A 26964-nucleotide genomic window follows, 5' to 3' on the forward strand; every position below is an offset into this window, starting at 1 on the left:
CATTATACCAGAACATATAAGATTTTTAGAAATTTCATGTAATGTCTGAAACATTTATATTAACATATTTCCATACAAATAACCCAATGAAAGTTTAGTATTAGTTGGTTGGTTGGTTGGTTTTTTTATACTGCAAGCTCTTATTAGTCATCAATTTTATACACATCAGTGTATACATGTCAATCCCAATCGCCCAATTCATCACACAACCATCCCCACCCCACCACAGTTTTCCCCGCTTGCTGTCCATGTCTGTCCTCTACATCTGTGTCTCAACTTCTGCCCTGCAAACTGGCTCATCTGTACCATTTTTCTAGGTTCCACATACACGGGTTAATATACGATATTTGTTTTTCTCTTTCTGACTTACTTCACTCTGTATGACAGACTCTAGATCCATCCACTTCTCAACAAATGACTCAATTTCGTTCCTTTTTATGGCTGAGTAATATTCCACTGTATATATAAACCACAACTTCTTTATCCATTCGTCTGTTGATGGGCATTTAGGTTGCTTCCATGACCTGGCTATTGTAAATAGTGCTGCAATGAACATTCGGGTGCATGTGTCTTTTTGAATTACGGTTTTCTCTGGGTATATGCCCAGTAGTGGGATTGCTGGATCATATGGTAATTCTATTTTTAGTTTTTTAAGGAACCTCCATATTGTTCTCCATAGTGGCTGTATCAATTTACATTCCCACCAACAGTGCAAGAGGGTTCCCTTTTCTGCACACTCTCGCCAGCATTTGTTGTTTGTAGATTTTCTGATGATGCCCATTCTAACTGGTGTGAGGTGATACCTCATTGTAGTTTTGATTTGCATTTCTCTAATAATTAGTGATGTTGAGCATCTTTTCATGTGCTTCGTGGCCGTCTGTATGTCTTCTTTGGAGAAATGTCTATTTAGGTCTTCTGCCCATTTTTGGATTGGGGTGTTTGTTTCTTTACTATTGAGCTGAATGAGCTGTTTATATATTTTGGAGATTAATGCTTTGTCCGTTGATTCGTTTGCAAATATTTTCTCCCATTCTGAGGGTTGTCTTTTCGCCTTGTTTATGGTTTCCTTTGCTGTGCAAAAGATTTGAAGTTTCATTAGGTCCCAATTGTTTATTTTTGTTTTTATTTCCATTACTCTAGGAGGTGGATCAAAAAAGATCTTGCTGTGATTGATGTCAAAGAGTGTTCTTCCTATGTTTTCCTCTAAGACTTTTATAGTGTCCAGTCTTACATTTAGGTCTTTAATCCATTTTGAGTTTATTTTTGTGTATGGTGTTAGGGAGTATTCTAATTTCATTCTTTTACATGTAGCTGTCCAGTTTTCCCAGCACCACTTATTGAAGAGACTGTCTTTTCTCCATTGTATATCTTTGCCTCCTTTGTCATAGATTAGTTGACCATAGGTGCGTGGGTTTATCTCTGGGCTTTCTATCTTGTTCCATTGATCTATGTTTCTGTTTTTGTGCCAGTACCATATTGTCTTGATTACTGTAGCTTTGTAGTATAGTCTGAAGTCAGGGAGTCTGATTCCTCCAGCTCCGTTTTTTTCCCTCAAGACTGCTTTGGCTATTCGAGGTCTTTTGTGTCTCCAAACAAATTTTAAGATGATTTGTTCTAGCTCCGTAAAAAATGCCATTGGTAATTTGATAGGGATTGCATTGAATCTGTAGATTGCTTTGGGTAGTATAGTCATTTTCACAATGTTGATTCTTCCAATCCAAGAACATGGTATATCTCTCCATCTGTTGGTATCATCTTTAATTTCTTTCATCAGTGTCTTATAGTTTTCTGCATACAGGTCTTTTGTCTCCCTAGGTAGGTTTATTCCTAGGTATTTTATTATTTTTGTTGCAATGGTAAATGGGAGTGTTTCCATAATTTCTCTTTCAGATTTTTCATCATTAGTGTATAGGAATGCAAGAGATTTCTGTGCATTAATTTTGTATCCTGCAACTTTACCAAATTCATTGATTAGCTCTAGCAGTTTTCTGGTGGCATCTTTAAGATTATCCATGTATAGTATCATGTCATCTGCAAACAGTGACAGTTTTACTTCTTCTTTTCCAATGTGTATTCCTTTTATTTCTTTTTCTTCTCTGATTGCCGTAGCTAGGACTTCCAAAACTATGTTGAATAATAGTGGTGAGAGTGGACATCCTCATCTTGTTCCTGATCTTAGAGGAAATGCTTTCAGTTTTTCACCATTGAGAATGATGTTTGCTATGGGTTTATCATGTATGGCCTTTATTACGTTGAGGTAGGTTCCCTGTATGCCCACTTTCTGGAGAGTTTTTATCATAAACGGGTGTTGTGTTGAATTTTGTCAAAAGCTTTTTCTGCATCTATTGAGATGGTCATATGGTTTTTATTCTTCAATTTGTTAATATGGTATATCACACTGATTGATTTGCATATATTGAAGAATCCTTGCATCCCTGAAATAAATCCCACTAGACCATGGTGTATGATCCCTTTAATGTGCTGTTGGATTCTGTTTGCTAGTATTTTTTTTAATTAATTAATTAACTTATTTATTTTTGGCTGTGTTGGGTCTTTGTTGCCGCGCGCGGGCTTTCTTTAGTTGCAGTGAGCAGGGGCTACTCTTCGTTGTGGTGTGCAGGCTTCTCATCATCATGGCTTCTCTTATTGTGGAGCACGGGCTCTAGGCATGCAGGCTTCAGTAGTTGTGGCACGTGGGCTCAGTAGTTGTGACTTGCAGGCTCTAGAGCTCAGGCTCAGTAGTTGTGGCGCATGGGCTTAGTTGCTCCACGGCATGTGGGATCTTCCCAGGCCAGGGCTCGAACCCCTGTCCCTTGCATTGGCAGGCGGATTCTTAACCACTGTGCCACCAAGGAAGCCCTGTTTGCTAGTATTTTGTTGAGGATTTTTGCATCTATATTCATCAGTGATATTGGTCTGTAATTTTTTTTGTAGTATCTTTGTCTGGTTTTGGTAACAGGGTGATGGTGGCCTCGCAGAATGAGTTTGGGAGTGTTCCTTCCTCTGCAACTTTTTGGAAGAATTGAGAAGGATGGGTGTAAGCTCTTCTCTAAATGTTTGATAGAATTCACCTGTGAAGCCATCTGGTCCTGTACTTTCGTTTGTTTTAAGATTTTTAATCACAGTTTCAATTTCATTACTTGTGACTTGTCTGTTCATATTTTCTATTTCTTCCTGGTTCAGTCTTGGAAAGATACCTTTCTAAGAATTTGTCCATTTCTTCCAGGTTGTCCATTTCACTGGCATAGAGTTGCTTGTAGTAGTCTGTTAGGATGCTTTGTATTTCTGCCATGTCTGTTGTAACTTCTCCTTTTTCATTTCTAATTTTATTGATTTGAGTCCTCTCCCTCTTTTTCTTGATGAGTCTGGCTAAAGGTTTATCAAATTTGTTTATCTTCTCAAAGAACCAGCTTTTAGTTTTATTGATCTTTGCTATTGTTTTCTTTGTTTCTATTTCATTCATTTCTGCTTTAATTTTCATGATTTCTTTCCTTCTACTAATTTTGGGTTGTCTTTGTTCTTCTTTCTCTAGTTCCTTTAGATGTAGGAACCTAAGATTGTTTATTTGAGATTTTCTTCTTGTTTCTTGAGGTAGGACTGTATTGCTATAAACTTCCCTCTTAGAACAGTTTTTCCTACAACCCATAGGTTTTGGATCATGTTTTCATTGTCATTTGTCTGTAGGTATTTTTTGATTTCCTCTTTGATTTCTCCAGTGATATCTTGATTATTTAGTAACATATTGTTTAGCCTCCATGTGTTTGTGTTTTTTACGTTTTTTTCCCTGTAATTGATTTCTAATCTCATAGCGTTGTGGTCAGAAAAGATGCTTGATATATGATTTCAGTTTTCTTAAATTTACTGAGGCTTGATTTGTGACCCAAGATGTGATCTGTCCTGGAGAAGGTTCCGTGTGCACTTGAGAAGAAAGTGTAATCTGCAGTTTTTGGATGGAATGTCCCATAAACATCAATTAAATCTATCTGATCTACTGTGTCATTTAAAGCTTGTGTTTCCTTATTAATTTTCTGTCTGGATGATCCGTCCTTTGGTGTAAGAGAGGTGTTAAAATCCCCCACTATTATTGTGTTACTGTTGATTTCCTCTTTTAGAGCTGTTAGCAGTTGCCTTATGTATTGAGGTGCTCCTATGTTGGGTGCATATATATTTATAATTGTTATATCTTCTTCTTGGGTTGATCCCTTGATCATTATGTAGTGTCCCTCCTTGTCTCTTGTAACATTCTTTATTTTAAAGTCTATTTTATCTGATATGAGTATTGCTACTCCAGCTTTCTTTTGATTTCCATTTGCATGGAATATCTTTTTCCATCCTCGCACTTTCAGTCTGTATGTGTCCCTAGGTCTGAAGTGGGTCTATTTAGACAGCATATAGATGGGTCTTATTTTTATATCCATTCAGCGAGCCTGTGTCTTTTGGTTGGAGCACTTAATCCGTTCACATTTAAGGTAAATATCGATATGTATGTTCCTATTACCATTTTCTTAATTGTTTTGGGTTTGTTTTTGTAGGTCCTTTTCTTCTCTTGTGTTTCCCACTTAGAGAAGTTGCTTTAACATTTGTTGTAGAGCTGGTTTGGAGGTGCTGAATTCTCTTAGCTTTTGCTTGTCTGTAAAGCTTTTGATGTCTCCGTCGACTCTGAATGAGATCCTTGCCAGGTAGAGTAATCTTCCCTTTCAACACTTTAAATATATCGTGCCACTCCCTTCTGGCTTGTAGAGTTTCTGCTGAGAAATCAGCTGTTAACCTTATGGGAGTTCCCTTGTAAGTTATTTGTTGTTTTTCCCTTGTTGCCTTCAATAATTTTTCTTTGTCTTTAATTTTGGTCAGTTTAATTACTATGTGTCTTGCCGTATTTCTCCTTGGGTTTATCCAGCCTGGGACTCTCTGCACTTCCTGGACTTGGATGGCTATTTCCTTTCCCAGGTTAGGGAAGTTTTCGACTATAATCTCTTCAAATATTTTCTTGGGTCCTTCTCTCTCTCTTCTCCTTCTGGGACCCCTATAATGCGAATGTTGTTGCATTTAATGTTGTCCCAGAGGTCTCTTAGACTGTCTTCATTTCTTTTCATTCTTTTTTCTTTATTCTGTTCTGCAGCAGTGAATTCCACCATTCTGTCTTCCAGGTCACTTATCCATTCTTCTGCCTCAGTTATTCTGCGATTGATTCCTTCTAGTGTATTTTTCATTTCAGTTATTGTATTGCTCATCTCTGTTTGTTTGTTCTTTAATTCTTCTAGGTCTTTGTGAAACATTTCTTGCATCTTCTCGATCTTTGCCTCCATTCTTTTTCTGAGGTCCTGTATCATCTTCACTATCATTATTGTGAATTCTTTTTCTGGAAGGTTGCCTATCTCCACTTCATTTAGATGTTTTTCTGGGGTTTATCTTGGTCCTTCATCTGGTACATAGTCCTCTGCCTTTTCATTTTGTCTGTCTTTCTGTGAATGTGGTTTTTGTTCCACAGGCTGCAGGATTGTAGTTCTTCTTCCTTCTGCTGTCTGCCCTCTGGTGGATGAGGCTATCTAAGAGGCTTGTGCAAGCTTCCTGATGGGAGGGACTGGTGGTGGGTAGAGCTGGGTGTTGCTCTGGCGGGCAGAGCTCAGTAAAACTTTAGTTCGCTTGTCTGCTGATGGGTGGAGCCGAGTTCCCTCCCTGTTGGTTGTTTGGCCTGACCCAGCACTGGCGCCTGCAGGCTTTTTGGTGGGGCTAATGGTGGACTCCGGGAGGGCTCACGCCAAGGAGCACTTCCCAGAACCTCTGCTGCCAGTGTCCTTGTTCCCACGGTGAGCACAGCTACCCTCCGCCTCTGCAGGAGACCCTGCAACACTTGCAGGTAGGTCTGCTTCAGTCTCCTATGGGGTCATTGCTCCTTCCTCCAGGTCCTGATGCACACATCACTTTGTGTGTGCCCTCCAAGAGTGGAGTCTGTTTCCCCCAGTCCTGTCGAAGTCCTGCAATCAAATCCCACTAGCCTTCAAAATCTGATTCTCTGGGAATTCCTCCTCCCGTTGCCAGACCCCCAGCTTGGGAAGCCTGACATGGGGCTCAGAACCTTCACTCCAGTGGGTGGACTTCTTTGTTATAAGTGTTCTCCATTTTGTGAGTCACCCACCCAGCAGTTACAGGATTTGATTTTATTGTGATTGCCCCCCTCCTACCGTCTCATTGTGGCTTCTCCTTTATCTTTGGATGTGGGGTATCTTTTGTGGTGAGTTCCAGTGTCTTCCTGTCAATGGTTGTTCAGCAGTTAGTTGTGATTCCAGTGCTCTCACAAGAGGGAGTCTTCCCTTCCTTCCTTCCTTCTTCCTTCCTTCCTCCCTTTTTCTTTTCTTCCCTTTCTTTCTTTTCCTTCCTTTTCTCTTTCTTTCTTTCCTTCCTTCCTTTTCTTTTACTTTCTTCCTTTCCTTTCCCTTCCTGTGAAAGCACTGAGTCCTAACCACTGGACCGCCAGGGACTTCCCTCCACCATGCTTTTTTTTTTTTTTTTTTAATATTTATTCATTTATTTGGTTGCACCAGGTCTCAGTTGCAGCAGGCGGGCTCCTTAGTTACAACTCACAGGCTCCTTAGTTGAGGCATATGAACTCTTAGTTGCAGCATGCATGTGGGATCTAGTTCCCTGACCAGGGATCAAACCCGGGCCCCCTGCATTGGGAGCACAGAGTCTTAACCACTGCACCACCAGGGAAGTCCCCCACCATGCTTAAAATTCTCCTAGCCTCTACCAACTGCCTGGTTCCAAACCTGCTATTCCATTTGTAGGTCTTTGTTATAGCAATATCCCACTTTCAGGTACTAAAATACATATTACCTTTCTACTAATGCCTAACAATATTACCATCAATTCAACAGCTAAAACCATAAACATTTATTATCTTGCAGGCTTTGTGGGGCAGGAATCTGGGCACAGATTAGTGGGTCCTCTGCTTAGGGCCTCACAAGCCTGCAATCAAGGTATTGGCCATCTCAAGACTTGACAAGAGAAGGATCTGCTTTCAAGCTCCCAAACTGTTGGCAGAATTCAATTCCATGTGGCTATAGGAAGAAGGGCTTCAGCTTGCTGCTGATTGCTGACCAGAGGCCACCCAAGCTCCAAGAAGCAGCCCTCAATTACTTTCCATGTTCCTCCCAACATGGCTGCTTGCTTCATCAAAGCCACTAGAGAAGAAAGCCTCTTTCTTAGACGTGACAATCCTATGTAATGTAATCACATAAGTGATATCCCATAACCCTGGCCATAGTCTATTGGTCAAGAGCCTCAAGTGTAAGTTATCACACGAATGAACACCAGGAGGCAGGGACTATAGGGGCTACCTTAGAATCTATCTGCCACAATCTTGTACTGTATTACCTGGCTGAATTAATTTATTCATTCCAGTAATCTGTGTGTTTGGGAGGGTACCTTAGGGTTTTCAAAATGCAGGATCACATTATTTTCAAATAAAGATAGCGTTATTTCTTCCTTTCCAATGTAGATGTCTTTTTTTTTTTTTTTTCTAATTGCACTAGCTATAACCTCTAGTACAATGCTTATAGAAATGGTGGCAGCAGACATACCTTGTTCTCAATCTTGGGGGAAAGCATTCATTCTTTCACCATTAAGATGTCAGGTTTTTCATAAATGCTCTTTATCAGGTTAAATAAGTTCTCTCTGTGGCAAACTCTAAGATGACCCCTAATGATCCTCATTTTCTAATATTTATGCCCTTTTATATAACCCTCCCCTTGACTGTCTCTGGGACCTTTGACTTGTTTCTAACGGAGAGGATATGGCAAAAGTGATGGGATGTCATGCCTATGATCACATTGCTACAGAGTCTGTTTTGCTAGTAGACTTTCTTGAGACACTCTCCTGTGCTGGCTTTGAAGCAGCAGCCATGTTGAGAGTCCCATGTGACAAGGAGCTGAGGGTGGCTACTAGGAGCTGAGGGCAACCTCCAGCCAACAACCAGCAAGAAGTCAAGTCCCTCAGTCTTATAACCACAGGGAACTGAATTCTACTGACGTCCTTAGTGAGTGTGGAAGTGGATCTTACAGTCAATCCTCCAGCTAAGAACACAACTGACACCTTAATACAGCCTTGCAGAGAACCCAGCTGAGGTATACTTGGAGTCCTGACCCACAGAAATTGTGAGATAATAAATGTGTGTTGATTTGTGGGCTAGGTTTGTGATCACTTATTATGTAGCACAGAAAACTATGTATGTTTAATCCATTCACATTTAATGTTATTTTTTATCTGAGTGGATTTGTTTACCATGTTTTTTTCTTTTTTTTATGTATCTCATGTCTTTTTGTTCCTCTGTTCCTTCTTTATTGTCTTTTATTAGGTAGATATTTTGCTATGAGCCATATAAATTATTTTGTTCATTTCTAAGTGTAACTCTGAATTATTTTATAGTGGTTTCTTTAGGAATTACAATCTCTACCTTAACATATCACAGTATACTTTGGATAAATACTAATTTAATTCCAGTAAGCAGAGAAACCTTGCTCTGATATAGTTTTGTTATGACTCCTCTCCTTCGTGTTATTGTCATATATATTACATAGCTATATTTGTAACATAGTATCATAAATATTGATTTATATAATTTTCTTTTAAAGAAGTTGAGAAAAGAGAAAAAACATACTTGAGCCTTTCATTTTAAACTCTGTATTTAGCATTTCCAGTACTCTTCCTCTTGTGGATTCAAATACCACAAGATACCATTTTTGTCATTTCCTTACTCCAAAAGAGTTCCATTCCTTCCTCCATCCTTTGTCCAATTATTCACATGAATATATATTACATCTGAAGATGTTATAAGCCCAACGCAATAAATTTATTATTGCTTTATATAATTTAAGTCAGATAAGAAAAGATAAAAATACATTTATAATGTTTTTCATAATTATGTTCATATTACCTTTCCTGGTGCTCTTTGTTTTTTTCATGCAGATTGGGGTTATTGTCTGGTGTCATTTCTTCTCAGCCTAAAGAACTTAACTATAGTATTTCTTGTAAAACAGATCTGCTAGCAATAAATCCTCTGTGTCTTTGGGAATGTCTTTGTCTTCAGTTTCAAATCAGTTTTGCTAGATATAGGATTCTTTGTTAACAGGTTATTTGGTGGTTTTTGTTTAGCTTTATTTTGCTTTTCATTTTGAATGTATCAATGCTTTCTGGCCTCTATTGTTTCTGATGAGAAGTTAGCTGTTATTCTTATTGTGTGTGGGTGTGTGTTTAATATGTAATGAGCTTTTTCTCCTACTGCTTGCAAATTTTTCTCCTTTCTTTTGTTCACGATCTTTTGACCATAATGTGTCTTGGTGTGGATCATCTTACTTGGAGTTTGATACACCTCTTGAGTGTACAGATTCAAGTTTCTCATCAAATTTGGGAAGTTTCAAGCCTTTATTTCTTTATTTTTTCTGCTTTTTCTCTTTCCTCCTTTTCTGAGACTCCTATTATGCATATGTTGGTACTGATGTTGTCCCACAGTATCTGAGGCTCTGTTCATATTTTTTTATTCTTATTTTTTCCAGTTCTTCATACCAGATAAACTCTATTGAACGATCCTCAAATTCTTTCTTCTGCCTGCTCAATTCTGCTATTGAGTCCTTCTACTGAACAGGTTTTATTTTGTTTTTTGGGGTTTTTTTTGCTTTGTATGTGTATTTTTTTTTAATTTTTTAGAAGATTTTATTGTTTTAGAAAAGTTTTAGATTTTCAACAAAATTGAGAGGAAGGTACAGAGATTTTTCCATACACCCTCTGCCCCCACACTTACACAGTCTCCCCCATTATCAACACCACTCACCAGAATGGTACATTTTTTACCAAGGATGAACCTACATTGACACATCATAATCATGAAGTCCATAGTTTTCCTTAGTGTTCACTCTTGGAGTTGTACATACTATGGTTTGAACAAATGTATGACATATATTCATTATTATTATAGCATACAAAGCATTTTCATTGCCCTAAAAATCCTCTGTGTTTTGCCTATTTATCTCCCTACCTCACCCCACCCCACCCCACCAGTTACCACTAGGTTTTCTTCTCTCTGTAGTTTTGCCTTTTCCATATGTCATATAGTTGGAATCAACCTTGCATCATTTATATTCCCACCTAGTTCTCCCCACAGTACATGCTGGATATTTTAAACAAAATTATAGATATATCATTTCATCTGTAATATTTTTAATGTATCCCTAAAATTAATTTTATAAATTTCATAATTACAGTATCATTTCTAAAAATAACAATTCTTAACATCATCAAACATTCAGTGCATGTTCACACTTCCCTAATTATATTTTTTTCTTAACAACTGAGGTGTTTAAACCAGGATCCAAAGAGATGTACTCATTGATTTTGGTTGCTATGTCTCCTAACTTACTGATTCCCTCTCTTCTTTTTGTTTTTTTCTCTTGAAATTTATTTGGTTAGAAATCAGCCTTCACTTCTAGCACAGCTTACCTACAGCTTCCTGTTTCCTGCCCTTTGAGGTCACAAAATTACTTCTTAGTTAAGATACTGACATTTTCTTCGAAACTCCTTTCTCTTAAGTTTATTTAGTACCTTCAACAACTCTTTCTCCTCATAGTGAGATTTCAAGTGTCTAGAAAAACACATCCCTACATAAGGTGGTCTATAACCCACTGTCCTAACCTCATTAACTCACTCTAGTGTTGTTCTATTATCTTTATGATGCAAGAAGCAGAACTGTCTGAGAATAACACTGCGAACTCATGCTGGGTAGCCTGAATAATAAGCTAATTAGAACCTGGGGTTCCTTCTTCTCCCAGCGAGTGGGGCTGCAAGAAATCACCATCCAGTTGGATCAGTGGTGTTTTTAACACTTGGCAAAGGAGTCTATAATTTGCCATGGGCCCCCAGGCCTCCAGTTATTGGGCAGTTGGCATTTCCGTACATCTGCAATATATTATCTATTACTGCATAACAAATTACCCCAAACAAGAGGATTTCACAGCATCTCACAGTTTCTGTGGGTCAGCAATCCAACCACAGCATAAGCTGGGTTATCTATTTCAGGGTGCCTACAAGGCTGCAATCAAGGTGTTGGCAAGAATGGGGCTCATAAAAAGAAACGAAATTGAGTTATTTGTAGTGAAGTGGATGTACCTAGACAGAGTGAAGTAAGTCAGAAAGAGAAAAACAAATACTGTAAGCTAACACATATATATGGAATCTTAAAAAAAAAAAATGGTTCTGAAGAACCTAGGGGCAGGACAGGAATAAAAGACGCAGACGTAGAGAATGGACTTGAGGACACGGGGAGGGGGAAGGGTAAGCTGGGACGAAGTGAGAGAGTGTCATGGACATATGTACACTACCAAATGTAAAACCGATAAGTAGTGGGAAGCAGCTGCATAGCACAGGGAGATCAGCTTGGTGCTTTGTGACCACCTAGAGGGGTGGGATAGGGAGGGTGGGAGGGAGATGCAAGAAGGAGGAGATATGGGGATATATGTATATGTATAGCTGACTCACTTTGCTATAAAGCAGAAACTAACACACCATTGTAAAGCAATTATACTCCAATAAAGATGTTAAAAAAAATGCAGATGATGTCCAAATAAAACTTTCTTTTCACTTCAAAGTTTGACTCAGCTTATCTTGGGAATGTGAGGAGGGTGTTGAGGAAGAGTCTGTTAGAGGTTCATGGGAGAGGCAAGTGGAGGGGGCAGGGGGAAGAGGTGGTGGGGACAAAGGGAGAGACTGAGCAGACTGGACGGTATCCAGCAGTGCTCTGAGACTAAGGAGGGAGCACCATGAGCGGTGTTAGGTGCCATAGAGAAGACTAAGGAAAGGCCTCTGAGGACCACTGGAAGACAGTGTAAATTAAGTGGCGAGAAGAAGTGGGACTGCAGAAGTCAAAGAAAGATGAAAATTTTTTTTTTGACAGGAAAGTAGGATTTATTGGTGGGCATGAGTAAGGAGGGGACAGCGCCAAAGCTCTCAAGAGTGCAGGGCCCACCATTTGTCCAGGGGCCACAATTAGGGATGCATTTGACCACACATCCATCCGGGATGAGCCACTTTTCTGCCACCATGTTTTCAAATTCATCCCCATTAAACAGTAAATCCCCACTTCTTGGAGATGTGGATCTTCTGGTGGCCAGGGAACTTGAACTTGGCCCTGCGGAGGGCCTCAATCACATGCTCCTTGTTCTGCAGCTTGGTGTGAATGGACATTATGATTTGGCCAATGTGGACCCTGGCCACTGTGCCCTGGGGCTTTCCAAAGACACCGCACATACCTGTCTGGAGCCTAGACTGGGGACAGCATGCCAGTCATGAATGTCCACTGGAAAGGGCTGTCTCCAAGGTCCCTTAGGGCAACCCATTCAGGCAACAGGCTGCATACACTACCGAGGAGGCTGCTGTTTGCAGCCATTGCACACTGGGCCCCCATGGGGAAAGATGAGAATTGAGGAAAGTAAAATACTAAATGCAGACCACTTCTCTCACTGCAGCAAAGGGAAGATTGTTGCTACATAGGTCAGCCGGGCCAATAAAAGCTTTGTTAAATTCTGATTTGAAAGCAAAAAAGAGGAAGCACTATAAAGACTGATAAAAGAAAAAAGACTATGAAAACAATAACTCTAAAGGAGTTACGAAAAAAATAAAAAATAAAGGAGTTATAATCAAGACTACAGTTAGTTTGGAACTGGCTATATCTCTGGAGAAACATTTTGGAATTAGCTGTCTCTTTTCCCAGCTATGACCTCAGATTCCTGAAGGGACTATGTCTGTCTTGTTCACTGGTATCCATGGGACCTAGCACAATGCCTAACACAGTCTCTCAATAAAAGTTTGCTACTGATGGACTCTTCCTTCAATATTTGAGGAGTACATGCTTAATAAGTGTCCTCAGTGGTCCATGGCCCACCTCTACTGCAAAGAGAAAGAGTAATTTCCATGAGCAGTTTGCAAAGATCTTGGCTTCCCTAGAAAGTGCTCAGTTTGACAAACGAGAAGGATCACTTTGCTCCTTTCACCAGCCAAAACAAAGACTGTAGAAAGCTGTTTTAAACTTTCTCTCCTTACATTTGAATGGGACCACATATGGAATCCCCCATATACCTAAGTGCACAAAGATGCAGTGTCTATTTCTCTACAAGTGGTCTGTTCTTCCTCACAAATCTCCCACCTATAAAGTTAGGACAGCCCATTGGACAAGATCATAAAGAGCCTTGTAAGCCATTCCAGAGAGATTTAGGTCTTACCCAATCAGTGAAGGATAAAAGTCATCATCAAAGATGACTGAGTAGGGGAATACTACAGAGTTCTGAGTCAGAAATATCACCGAGGAGGCAGTACAGAGGAAAGACTGGGAGTGAGGCAAGGGAGTGAGACCAAATGCTCAGATAAAGGTAGGGAGTCAGCTGCCACAGTATAGGAAGGGCCTGAAATAGGACAATCAAAGTGGAAAAGGAAGGAGGGGACAGCTAAGATGTTTAGAAATGTCAGAAACTGGCAATTAATTAAATGGGAGGGATACAGGAGAGGAATTACAACATAATTAACAAAGCAGTGAAGCACTGGATATCAACAGCAAAGAAAATGCCCTTTAAAAAAAAAAAGGAAGAAAAAAAATCTCATCCCAGTAGTTTCACATCCTAAGGGTCAGGATCTCCACCTGGAATCTTTCTGTGGTGCTCTATGGGAACAGGGAGAGGATTTTAGAGGCTATCACTTTTGCGTCACTTCCTAAGCAGTGGAATTCTTAGGATGGGAGGGAGGACATTCTAGTTCCTCAGGGATTCACTGAAGTGAATCAGGGCATGATCAGTGACAACACTGTGTTGCTCCCAGAGCGGACAAAGGTCTGAATGTGAGAGATACAGAGCTCCTGAAGTCTCTCTGACAGATAAACCCATCAGCCTCTGGAACCTACCTAATCCTTCTCCAGTCCTAATCTCCTTAATCCTAAATCTGAGCTCAGTTCTGCCAGCACCTCTAGAGTAAATCATAAGGTCTGAGACCTCAGCAACAAGAGAAGCAGAGCTGGACTCACTGAGGCAGCCAAAAGAAAGAGGGAGAGATGGAGAAATGCAAAATAACAGAAGATCTGACTCTACCACCTGGGTAGTGCCTTTCATTCTCCTGTGTTTTCCAGTAAGTCATTAGCAGATCATCTGCCATCTTCTTTTTCTTCAAGAACCAATCAAAACTCAAATTTGCATTTGGGAAACAGAAACTTTCAGAAAACCCAGAGACATCTTTTCAGGACCATGGAGAGCAGAAGGTGGTCGCTCCTGAGGAAACGTTCCATCGCAACATGAAGATGAGGGAAAGAAAAAATAAAGGGTAGTGGAGTCATTAATGGAGAGCATTCAGGTGAGGTAGAAAGACTTGGAATACAAAATCCAAAAGAGCCCTATAGAGCACCTAGTCTGAACTCCTCATAGGAGGGATACTCTTGAGCCAGAAAAGGAAATTCTCCATACCTTCATTATAGCCAACAGTTCTCTTCAGTGACTTATCTTAAAAGGTATCTATAGGGAGTTGAGACTTTTTCAATTTCCTTGGAAGAAATGCATACAAAAAGAACCTTTGATTGATGGTCCTAAAAAGAGCATTACAAACAAGAACCGAAATATTGATACCATAAAGGTAAAGAATCTCACCTAGGTAGGATGACACAAGAGCTGCCAACTCAAGGTTAGTCCTTGGGTCTCCTGACACCCGTGCAGTGTTTTCTTCTTTCTAGTTCTTGAGTGGTTAAGGATCTAGATTCTCCTCTGGCTCTGCCATACACCAGCTGTGTGACCGCAGGCAAATTACTCGTTCATTCCAAGCCTTGATCTCCTTCTTTGAGCTAAGGCTTCCTGTGTGTCAGACACTGTGAAGCAATGGGAAAACAAAGACAATTTCTGCTCTCAAGTAGCTCCTACTCCAGTGGAGAACAGATATAAAAAACATCAATAGTTCAAGAACACTATAAAAGTACAGAAGTTTTCCAAAGAAAAATATTAACAACTTGGAGTTGGGAGCAAGATTAAGAGGAATCCAGGAAAACAAAGGCATCAAGCTGTGAAATAGGGCACTAGATTTAGGGAACTACAAATAACAATAACTTAGTTCTGATGGATGATAATTTGGCAGTGGGGAGAGCTGGAGTAATAAAACCTTCCACATACGAATGTTGTGGAAGTCAAAGGAGACAAAGCACTATATAGATAAATATTAGCTATGTATTATGCCAACAGCTACCCCTATGAGAAAAAGATTCTTTAATTCAACAAACATTTATAGAATACCTACTACATACTCACTGTACTAGGAGCAGCCACTTCTCCTTTTGGTCCCCTCCCTAAAATAGAGCCAGCTTGAGAATCAAGAAAACCAAATTCTGCAATCTTTCCTGGAGGTAAAAGTGCCTCTTCTATGCATATCAAGCAAGGGGAGTGGAGGAGAGCTTGACAATCCCATGATTCCTCTACTGAAGTGTCACTTAGATAAGCACATCTTGCACTTGTGTGATTTGAAAAAAGGCTTTGCCTACAGACCAAAGAATACCAGGGATGACCTCTGGTATGATCCCCTTGGCACCAAGTAATCAAGCAAGGTGGTATCATGACACAGAGTCAGATGATCAAAAGTGGCAAATTTCCCAGGCTCAGCTGACAATGAGAGCATACATAAAAGTGATTAGAAAAATCATCTTTATGCCAGTTACTATTTTCAACTTCTCCTACTTAGTACTAATTCTCTTAGCTTCCCATAACCAAATATTTCCATATGAACAAGTAGCAGCCATGGTTCTACAATCTGACTAGTCCACTGACCAACTCAATGTCTACATCAAGGACATCTGGATACTGCAGTGTCATGGAAACTTCTCTCTGGTGAAGTGTCTACAGACACCAGTGAAATTTAAAATTTATACCCTATATTGGGTTGAATAGTGTCCCCCCAAAATTCATGTCCACTAGGAACCTCAGAATGCAATCTTATTTGGAAATAGGGTCCTTGTAAATGTAATCAAGTTAAAATGAGGGCATACTGGATTAAGGTGGGCATTAATCCAATGACTGATGTTCTTTTTAGAAGAGGGAATTTTGGACACAGACACAGACACACAGACACACAGACACACACACACACACACACACACAGAACACCATGTGACAGTGGAGAGAGAGACTGCCAAGGAACGCAAAGTATTGCCAGGCACCACAAGAAGCTAGGAGAGAGGCATGGAACAGATTCTCCCTCAGAGCCTCCAGAAGCAATCAACCTGACCAACACCTTGATTTCAGTCTTCCTCCAGACCTGTGAGAGAATAAATTTTGTTCTTTTAAGCCACCAGTTTGTGATACCTTGTTATAGCAACCCTAGGAAACTAATACATACCCCCCTCCCAGTACATGTTTTCCTTCTATGTGCCCTAGGATTTAGGATTTTTTTATCTTCTCAGACAGAAAAGATAGATATCAATGCTAGTAACTGTATTAGCACATGGAAAGGGGTACTCGTGAGAGCAACAGAATGACTGAGCAATTCAAACCAAAAGAGCACCTTCACAGGTGATGTAAAGGGCAGGGAAATTTACTTCTGAAGGCTCTATAAATTGAGACCCTTTAATCTCTGCAGTAGTTTTTTAAATACCTACAAATTCTTTGATACTCTAGGGAGGGAGAGAAGGGCAGCAGTTAAGAAGAATTCCTGGAACTCAGTAACACATTAGCTGTGAGTGAGAGGGAAAAATCTCAGTTCATACATGTTGAGCTCCAGATGTGTGAGTTTCAGGAGAGACATATAAGCCAGAAACAAATTTTGAGAATCTTTAGCATACAGATTAGCAGATCTCAAATGAGCTTCTCTGGCCAAATGCACAAGAATTGTCTGGGAAAACCTATGAAAACACGGAGTGCCAGTTAATACTTAAATGAACTCTATAATTAAAAATTTACTACTATTAGTAAGAGATTGTGACGGGGGTCTAGATATAAGAAATAGTCAAATATCAATGATTTCTTACTTCTTTATCCAAGCAATGAAGCACCTGGTATGCTTATCAGAAACTGGGGGAAAATCTCCACTCATAACAGCCAAAAAAATGCTAAATGAATCTGTTTTTTAAAAATGAAGATTTTGGGACTTCCCTGGTGGCACAGTGGTCGAGAATCCACCTGCCAATGCAGGGGACACGGGTTGGAGCCCTGGTCTGGGAAGATCCCACATGCCGTGTAGCAACTAAGCCCATACGCCACAATTACTGAACCTGCGCTCTAGAGCCCACGAGCCACAACTACTGAGCCCGTGTGCCACAACTACTGAAACCCGCTCGCCTAGAGCCCGAGCTCCACAACAAGAGAAGCCACCACAGTAAGAAACTCGCGCACCACAATGAAGAGTAGCCCCCACTCGTAGGAACTAGAGAAAGCCCGTGCGCAGCAACAAAGACCCAGCACAGCCAAAATTAAATAAATTTTTTTTTAAAAATGAAGATCTTACTGAAAAAATAAAACAAGACCTAAATAAATGGAAAACAAACCACATTCTTGGCTGGGAAGACACATAAAAAATACCAACAATACCCAAGTTAAATTATACATTTAATGTTTTTCCGTTTAGAATCACAATAGGTTTTTCTCTTTTTCTTTGACGGGAGAGAACAGTAAAAAATGATTTCAGAGTGTATAGGGAATACATGTCCAAAAACATCTAAGAAAAAGTATAAAAATAACAGGAAAGAGAGACTTGCCTGTCTAGATTTCAGAAAATATTATAAAATCAATGAAATAAAATCTATGGTGTTGGTGTAAGAAGAGATAAATAGAAGATTAGAATATAGAATCAAAAATCCAGAAACAGATCTCACTATGAAAGAATTTCAGATATGACAAGTGTGATAGTTTAATTCAATGAAAAGAGGATGATTATTTAATAAATGTAACTAGTACAACTAGCCATCCATCTAAGCCATCTAATGCATGCTATTCAACAGTAACAACTAGCCTCATGTGGCCACTAAGCACCTAAAATGCGCCTAGTCTAGAATTGAGATTTGATATGAGTGTAAAATATACATTGGATTTCAAAGACTTAGTCTGAGAAAACATAAAATATCCCACTAATAATTGTTTAAAATGGATCACATGTAAAAATATTTTTGATATAATGGGTTAAGTTGGTGAAATAAAATATATTATTACAATTAATTTCACTTCTCTTTACTTTTTTTTAATGCAGCTTTGACTAGAAAACTTAAAATTACATAAGTATCTTGCATTTTATTTCTACTGGACAGCACTGCTCTAGAGAAAAATAAAGATCTTCCCTTTACATCATATTTTTAAAAACAAAGATAAAGGGCTTCCCTAGTGGCGCAGTGGTTGAGAATCTGCCTGCCAATGCAGGGGACACGGGTTCGAGCCCTGGTCTGGGAAGATCCCACATGCCGTGGAGCGACTAGGCCCGTGAGCCACAACTACTGAGCCTGCGCGTCTGGAGCCTGTGCTCCACAAAAAGAGAGGCCGCGACAGTGAGAGGCCCGCGCACCGCGATGAAGAGTGGCCCACACTCGCCGCAACTAGAGAAAGCCCTCGCACAGAAACGAAGACCCAACACAGACATAAATTAATTAATTAATTAACTAATTAATTTTTTAAAAAACACAAAAAAACAAAGAAAAAGACTTAAATGCAAAAAATAAAAAACACTGTAAGAAAACCTAGGAAAGTAAATTAGAATCTGAGGGTCAGGCTAGATTTCTTAATGAGGACAGTATGTCAAGTGTGTGTATGTATGTATGTATAAATTGATAAGCAAAAGACAGACAACCCAACAGGAAAAACAGGCAAAAGACAGGATTAGAAATGCACAGAAAACAAATCCCAATAACAAACAAACAAACAATAACAACAAAAAGATATTCAAAATTACTAAGTAAGAAAAAGTGTAATTCAAATAACCAAGACATTTTTTACTGGCCAGAAAAAAATAAAAACAGATAATAACTCTCTCTCCTGGGGATACAGGAAAGGGGAAAGCTCATACACTGCTGCCAAGGTAAATGTAAAGAATAACAGCCTTCTTAAAAAGCAGTAAGGGGTCTTCCCTGGTGGTGCAGTGGTTAAGAATCTGCCTGCCAATGCAGGGGCCACAGGTTCGAGCCCTGGTCCGGGAAGATACCAGATGCCACAGAGCAACTAAGCCCATGCACCAAAACTACTGAGCCTGCACTCTAGAGACCACGAGCCACAACGACTGAGCCCAAGTGCCACAACTACTGCAGCCCGCACACCTAGAGCCCATGCTCTGCAACAAGAGAAGCCACCGCAGTGAGAAGCCCACACACCACAACGAAGAGAAGCCCCCGCTCATCGCAACTAAAGAAAGCCCACGTGCAGCAACAAAGACCCAACACAACCAAAAGAAAAAAAAAAGAAAAAAATGCAGCAATGAAATATCCATAAAAATTAGTACTACAGTTGTTCCACACAGATACCAAAATCCACTGATGCTCAAGTCCCTTCTAAAAAATGGCAGCCCTCTGTATCCACAGATGCAGAACCTACAGATACAGAAGCCACGGATACAGAGAGCTGATTGTAAATAATACCCTTCAACCCCGGAACCGTTTTCACAGTAACGAATCCACTAGCACATAAGGACAAATGTTCAGAGAATCTTTAGTCTAACACTATTTATGCAGCAGCAAAATGAAATAAAGAGGAAACTAAGGCAAAAGAAAGGAAACTAAGTAACAACAGGAAACTAAGTAAATGCCCATCTGCTAATAAAAGACTGGAAAACGTATGTCACCTGCAGAACAAGACCTGTTATGCAATCATTACAATTTTAATGAAAAAAATAAGCAAAAATTTTTAAATATGAAAATGTCAACAGTGGCTCCACTGTAAGCAAACAGACTATCTCATAATATGCTGGTGTGGGCAGGAATCAGTACAACCTTATGGGAAGGAAACTAGAAGACAATTAGAATTTTAAATTTCCATGCCTTTTGACTCAGTAGCTCAGTTTCCAGAAATCTGTCCTACTAATACAGATGGTATGACAATTTAAAGACATACGTGCAGAGCAGAAGCAAGAAGAACTACAATTCTGAAGCTTGTGGAAGGAAAACCACATTCACAGAAAGATAGACAAAATGAAAAGGCAGAGGGCTTTGTACCAGATGAAGGAACAAGATAAAACCCCAGCAAAACAACTAAATGAAGTGGAGATAGGCAACCTTCCAGAAAAAGAATTCAGAATAACGATAGTGAAGATTATCCAGGACCTCGGAAAAAGAATGGAGGCAAAGATCAAGAATATGCAAGAAATGTTTAACAAAGACCTAGAAGAAAGAACAAACAGAGATGAGCAATACAATAACTGAAATGAAAAATACACTAGAAGGAATCAATAGCAGAATAACTGAGGCAGAAGAACGGATAAGTGACCTGGAAGACAGAATGGTGGAATTCACGGCTGTGGAACAGAATAAAGAAAAACGAATGAAAAGAAATGAAGACAGTCTAAGAGATCTCTGGGACAACATTAACTGCAACAACATTTGCATTATAGGGGTCCCAGAAGGAGAAGAGAGAGAGAAAGGACCTGAGAAAATATTTGAAGAGATTATAGTCAAAAACTTCCTTAACATGGGAAAAGAAATAGCCACCCAAGTCCAGGAAGTGCAGAGAGTCCCAGGCAGGATAAACCCAAGGAGAAACACGCTGAGACACACAGTAATCAAATCGACAAAAATTAAAAACAAAGAAAAATTATTGAAGGCAACAAGGGAAAAACAACAAATAACTTACAAGGGAACTCCCATAAGGTTAACAGCTGATTTCTCAGCAGAAACTCTACAAGCCAGAAAGGAGTGGCATGATATATTTAAGGGGAGTGGCATGATATATTTAAAGTGATAAAAGGGAAGAACCTACAACCAAGATTACTCTACCTGGCAAGGATCTCATTCAGATTCAATGGAGAAATCAAAAGCTTTACAGACAAGCAAAAGCTAAGAGAATTCAGCACCACCAAACCAGCTCTACAACAAACGCTAAAGGAACTTCTCTAAGTGGGAAACACAAGAGAAGAAAAGGACCTACAAAAACAAACCCATAACAATTAAGAAAATGGTCATAGGAACATACATATTGATAATTACCTTAAACGTGAATGGATTAAATGCTCCAACCAAAAGACGCAGGCTCACTGAATGGATACAAAAACAAGACCCATCTATACGCTTGTCTACAAGAGACCCACTTCAGACCTAGGGACACATACAGACTGAAAGTGAGGGAATGGAAAAAGATATTCCATGCAAATGGAAATCAAAAGAAAGCTGGAGTAGCAATATTCATATCAGATAAAATAGACTTTAAAATAAAGAATGTTGCAAGAGACAAGGAAGGACACTACATAATGATCAAGGGATAAATCCAAAAAGAAAATATAACAATTTTATATATATATACATATATATGTATATATATATACATACACACACACATATACATATATATGTGTATGTGTATATATATATATAAATATACATATATATATATATACGTACCCAACATAGAAGCACCTCAATACATAAGGCAACTGCTAACAGCTATAAAAGAGGAAATCAACAGTAACACAATAATAGTGGGGGACTTTAACACCTCATTTACACCAATGGACAGATCATCCAAACAGAAAATTATAAGGAATCACAAGCTTTAAATGACACAATAGACCAGATAGATTTAATTGGTATTTATAGGACATTCCATCCAAAAACGGCATATTACACTTTCTTCTCAAGTGCACACGGAACCTTCTCCAGGACAGATCACATCTTGGTCACAAATCAAGCCTCAGTAAATTTAAGAAAACTGAAATCATATCAAGCATCTTTTCTGACCACAACGCTATGAGATTAGAAATCAATTACAGTGAAAAAAACATAAAAAACACAAGCACATGGAGGCTAAACAATATGTTACTAAATAACCAAGAGATCACTGAAGAAATCAAAGAGGAAATCAAAAAATACCTAGAGACAAATGACAACGAAAACATGATGATCCAAAACCTATGGGATGCAGCAAAAGCAGTTCTAAGAGGGAAGTTTATAGCAATACAATCCTACCTCAAGAAACAAGAAAAATCTCAAATAAACAATCTTAGGTTCCTACACCTGAAAGAACTAGAGAAAGAAGAACAAACAAAACCCAAAGTTAGCAGAAGGAAAGAAATCATAAAGATCAGAGCAGAAATAAATGAAATAGAAACAAAGAAAACAACAGCAAAGATCAATAAAACTGGTTCTTTGAGAACATAAACAAAATTGATAAACCATTAGCCAGACTCATCAAGAAAAGGAGGGAGAGGACTCAAATCAATAAAATTAGACATGAAAAAGAAGAAGTTACAACAGACATGGCAGAAATACAAAGCATCCTAAGAAACTACTACAAGCAACTCTATGCCAATAAAATGGACAACCTGGAAGAAATGGACAAATTCTTAGAAACGTATAACCTTCCAAGACTGAACCAGGAAGAAACAGAAAATATGAACAGACCAATCAGAAGTAAGGAAATTGAAACTGTGATTAAAAATCTTCCAACAAACAAAAGTCCAGGACCAGATGGCTTCACAGGTGAATTCTATCAAACATTTAGAGAAGAGCTAACACCCATCCTTCTCAAACTCTTCCAAAAAATTGCAGAGGAAGGAAGACTCCCAAACTCATTCTATGAGGCCACCATCACCCTGATACCAAAACCACACAAAGATACTACAAAAAAAGAAAATTACAGACCAATATCACTGATGAATATAGATGCAAAAATCCTCAACAAAATACTAGCAAACAGAATCCAACAGCACATTAAAAGGATCATACACCATGATCAAGTGGGATTTATCCCAGGGATGCAAGGATTCTTCAATATACGCAAATCAATCAATGTGATATACCATATTAACAAATTGAAGAATAAAAACCATATGATCATCTCAATAGATGCAGAAAAAGCTTTTGACAAAATTCAACACAACACCCATTTATGATAAAAACTCTCCAAAAAGTGGGCATACAGGGAACCTACCTCAACGTAATAAAGGCCATATACAATAAACCCATAGCAAACATCATTATCAATAGTGAAAAACTGAAGGCATTTCCTCTAAGATCAGGAACAAGATGAGGATGTCCACTCTCGCCAGTATTATTCAACATATTTTGGAAGTCCTAGCCACAGCAATCAGAGAAGAAATAGAAATAAAAGGAATACAAATTGGAAAAGAAAAAGTAAAACTGTCACTGCAGATGACATGATACTATACATAGAGAATCCTAATGCCACCAGAAAACTACTAGAGCTAATCAATTAATTTGGTAAAGTTGCAGGATACAAAATTAATGCACAGAAATCTACTGTATTCCTTTACACAAATGATCAAAATTCTGAAAGAGAAATTAAGGAAACACTCCCATTTACCATTGCAACAAAAAGAATAAAATACCTAGGAATAAACCTACCTAGGGAGACAAAATACCTGTATGAAGAAAACTATAAGACACTAATGAAAGACATTAAAGATGATACAAACAGATGGAGAGATATACCATGTTCTTGGATTGGAAGAATCAATATCATGAAAATGACTATACTACCCAAAGCAATCTACAGATTCAATGCAATCCCTATCAAATTACCAATGGCTTTTTTTTTTTTTTTAAATAGTTGTTTCATTTCCCCAACTCAATCGTTTGGGTTATTTAACTTTTTTTTTCTTTTTTCTTTTTAATTTTATTTATTTATTTATTTATTTATGGCTGTGTTGGATCTTCGTTTCTGTGCGAGGGCTTTCTCCAGTTGCGGCAAGCGGGGGCCACTCTTCATCGCGGTGCGTGGGCCTCTCACTATCGCGGCCTCTCTTGTTGCGGAGCACAGGCTCCAGACGCGCAGGCTCAGCAATTGTGGCTCACGGGCCCAGTTCCTCCGCGGCATGTGGGATCTTCCCAGACCAGTGCTCGAACCCGTGTCCCCTGCATTGGCAGGCAGATTCTCAACCACTGCGCCACCAGGGAAGCCCCCCAATGGCATTTTTTACAGAACTAAAATTAAAAAATCTTAAAATTTGTATGGAGACACAAAAGACCCCGAATAGCCAAAGCAGTCTTGAGGGAAAAAAACGGAGCTGGACGAATCAGACTCCCTGACTTCAGAGTATACTACAAAGCTACAGTAATCAAGACAATATGACAGGGCTTCCCTGGTGGTGCAGTGGTTAAGAATCCACCTGCCGATGCAGGGGACACGGGTTCGAGGTCTCGTCCGGGAAGATCCCACATACCGTGGAGCAACTAAACCCGTGCGCCACAACTACTGAGCCTGTGCTCTAGAGCCCGTGAGCCACAACTACTGAAGCCCGCGCACCTAGAGCCCGTGCTCCACAACAAGAGAAGCCACTGCAATGAGAATCCCATGCACCACAATGAAGAGTAGCCTCCGCTCGCCACAACTAGAGAAAGCCTGCGTGCAGCAATGAAGACCCAACAAAGCCAAAAATAATAAACAAATAAAAATAAAATGAAAAAGAAAAAGAAGACAATATGGTACTGGCACAAAAACAGAAATATAGATCAATGGAACAGGATAGAAAGCCCAGAGATAAACCCACGCACCTGTAGTCAACTAATCTACGACAAAGGAGGCAAGGATATATAATGGAGAAAAGACAGTCTCTTCAATAAGTGGTGCTGGGAAAACTGGACAGCTACATGTAAAAGAATGAAATTAGAATACTCCCTAACACCATACACAAAAATAAACTTAAAATGGATTCGAGACCTAAATGTAAGACCGGACACTATAAAACTCTTAGAGGAAAACATAGGAAGAAGACTCTTTGACATAAATCGCAGCAAGATCTTTTTGATCCACCTCCTAGAGTAATGGAAATAAAACCAAAAATAAACAAATGGGACCTAATGAAACTTAAAAGCTTTTGCAAAGCAAAGGAAAGCACAAACAAGACGAAAAGACAACCCTCAGAATGGGAGAAAATATCTGTAAACGAATCAACGGACAAAGGATTAATCTCCAACATATATAAACAGCTCATGCAGCTCAATGTAAAAAAAACCCAAACAACCCAATCAAAAAATGGGCATAAGACCTAAATAGACATTTCTCCAAAGAAGACATACAGATGGCCAAGAAGCACATGAAAAGCTGCTCAACATCACTAATTATTAGAGAAATGCAAGTCAAAACTACAGTGAGGTATCACCTCACACCAGTTAGAATGGGCATCTTCAGAAAATCTACAAACAACAAATGCTGGATATGGTGTGGAGAAAAGGGAATCCCCTTGCACTGTTGGTGGGAATGTAAATTGATACAGCCACTATGGAGAACAGTATGGAGGTTCCTTAAAAAACTAAAAATAGAACTACCATATGACCCAGCAATCCCACTACTGGGCATATACTCAGAGAAAACCATAACTCAAAAAGACACATGCACCCCAATGTTCATTGCAGCACTATTTACAATAGTCATGTCATGGAAGCAACCTAAATGCCCATCTACAGTTGCATGGATAAAGAAGATGTGGTACATATATACAATGGAATATTACTCAGCCATTAAAAGGAATGAAATTGGGTCATTTGTAGAGAAGTAGATGGATGTAGAGACTGTCATACAGAGTGAAGTAAGTCAGAAAGAGAAAAACAAATACCGTATATTAATGCATATATGTGGAACCTAGAAAAATGGTACAGATGAACCAGTTTGCAGGGCAGAAATAGAGACACAGATGCAGAGAACAAAGGTATGGACACCAAGGAGGGAGAGTGGCGGGGTGCGGGGTGGTGGTGGTGGGATGAACTGGGAGATTGGGATTGACATGTATACACTAATATGTATAAAATGGATAACTAATAAGAACCTGTTGTTTAAAAAAATAAAATAAATTTCAAAAATTCAAAAAAAAATAAAAGACGCATTCCTTATTGAGAAGTTAAAAAAAAAAAAAAGACATCGGGGCAAATATATCAAATCATTACATTGTACACCCTAAACTAACACAGTGTTATACGTCAGTTATATCACAATAAAACTGAGGGAAAAAGATATATGTACAAGAATGTTCACTACAGCCTTTATTTAATAAGACTTGGAAAAACCCTAAATGTCTTCTCTAAAGAAAATGGCTGAATAAATTATACGTCTACACAATGAAGCAGTGATATAGACTTGAAAAAGAACAAGGTAGTTCCAATGTTACTGAATTGGGAAGATAAAAGACAGCCAGTATAAAGTATAAAAAGCACCGTGTGTAAAGCATAAAAAGCACAGGATAAAGTATAAAAAGACTGACGACTGTCTTTCTGCAGTTTAAATTTTTTATAATTTAAAAAAATGGTGGGGGAAAATTAGATGCTTTGCCTTTTTCTGAGGAAGCATTTCGGAAGTCTGGACAGTTGAACCCTCTCCCTCCCCAACCTACCATATCTCGTATCTGACCTCAGCCAGTTTTCTACCTGTACTGCTAATACATCCTTTTCCTCTATATGACTCAGTGGTTCCAAGATATCTTCTGATATAAAAGATATATCAGATATATCTTTTACTGATATAAAAACAATATTAAAGTGTATATTTAATTTTTTTTAATTATCATTCATATTACTATTATTCATTTTTGCATATTCCTATGTTGGAAATCCCTTGTTGATATAAATCAACATCACAATTCAGTGTTATTCCACCTCTCCTGAACTGCAATCCCTTTTAATTTTAGACAACGAATACCTTTCCTTGTTTAAAGAATGTACTTGTATCTTAGTATATTCATAAATCTCAGCCGACCAAGTTTCACAGGTCATAACAAATTTGTGTTAAGATTTCAAATTTCCTTTATCATTATTTTGTGTGTTATCATATA

General features: G+C 38.9%; 1 protein-coding gene across 1 annotated transcript in view; it reads right to left on the reverse strand.

The window, feature by feature from the left end:
• Positions 1-26964, reverse strand: part of LOC309638984 (HLA class I histocompatibility antigen, alpha chain G-like) — a 46602-nt gene that overhangs the window by 18211 nt on the left and 1427 nt on the right. Inside the window, 1 exon segment of the mRNA XM_082415561.1 lies at positions 14670-14884. The gene's annotated coding sequence lies outside the window, so the exon portion shown is untranslated.

The sequence above is a fragment of the Balaenoptera physalus genome (genome assembly GCF_965194825.1).
Source record: "Balaenoptera physalus genome assembly, chromosome: 11".
NCBI classification, from domain to species: domain Eukaryota; kingdom Metazoa; phylum Chordata; class Mammalia; order Artiodactyla; family Balaenopteridae; genus Balaenoptera; species Balaenoptera physalus.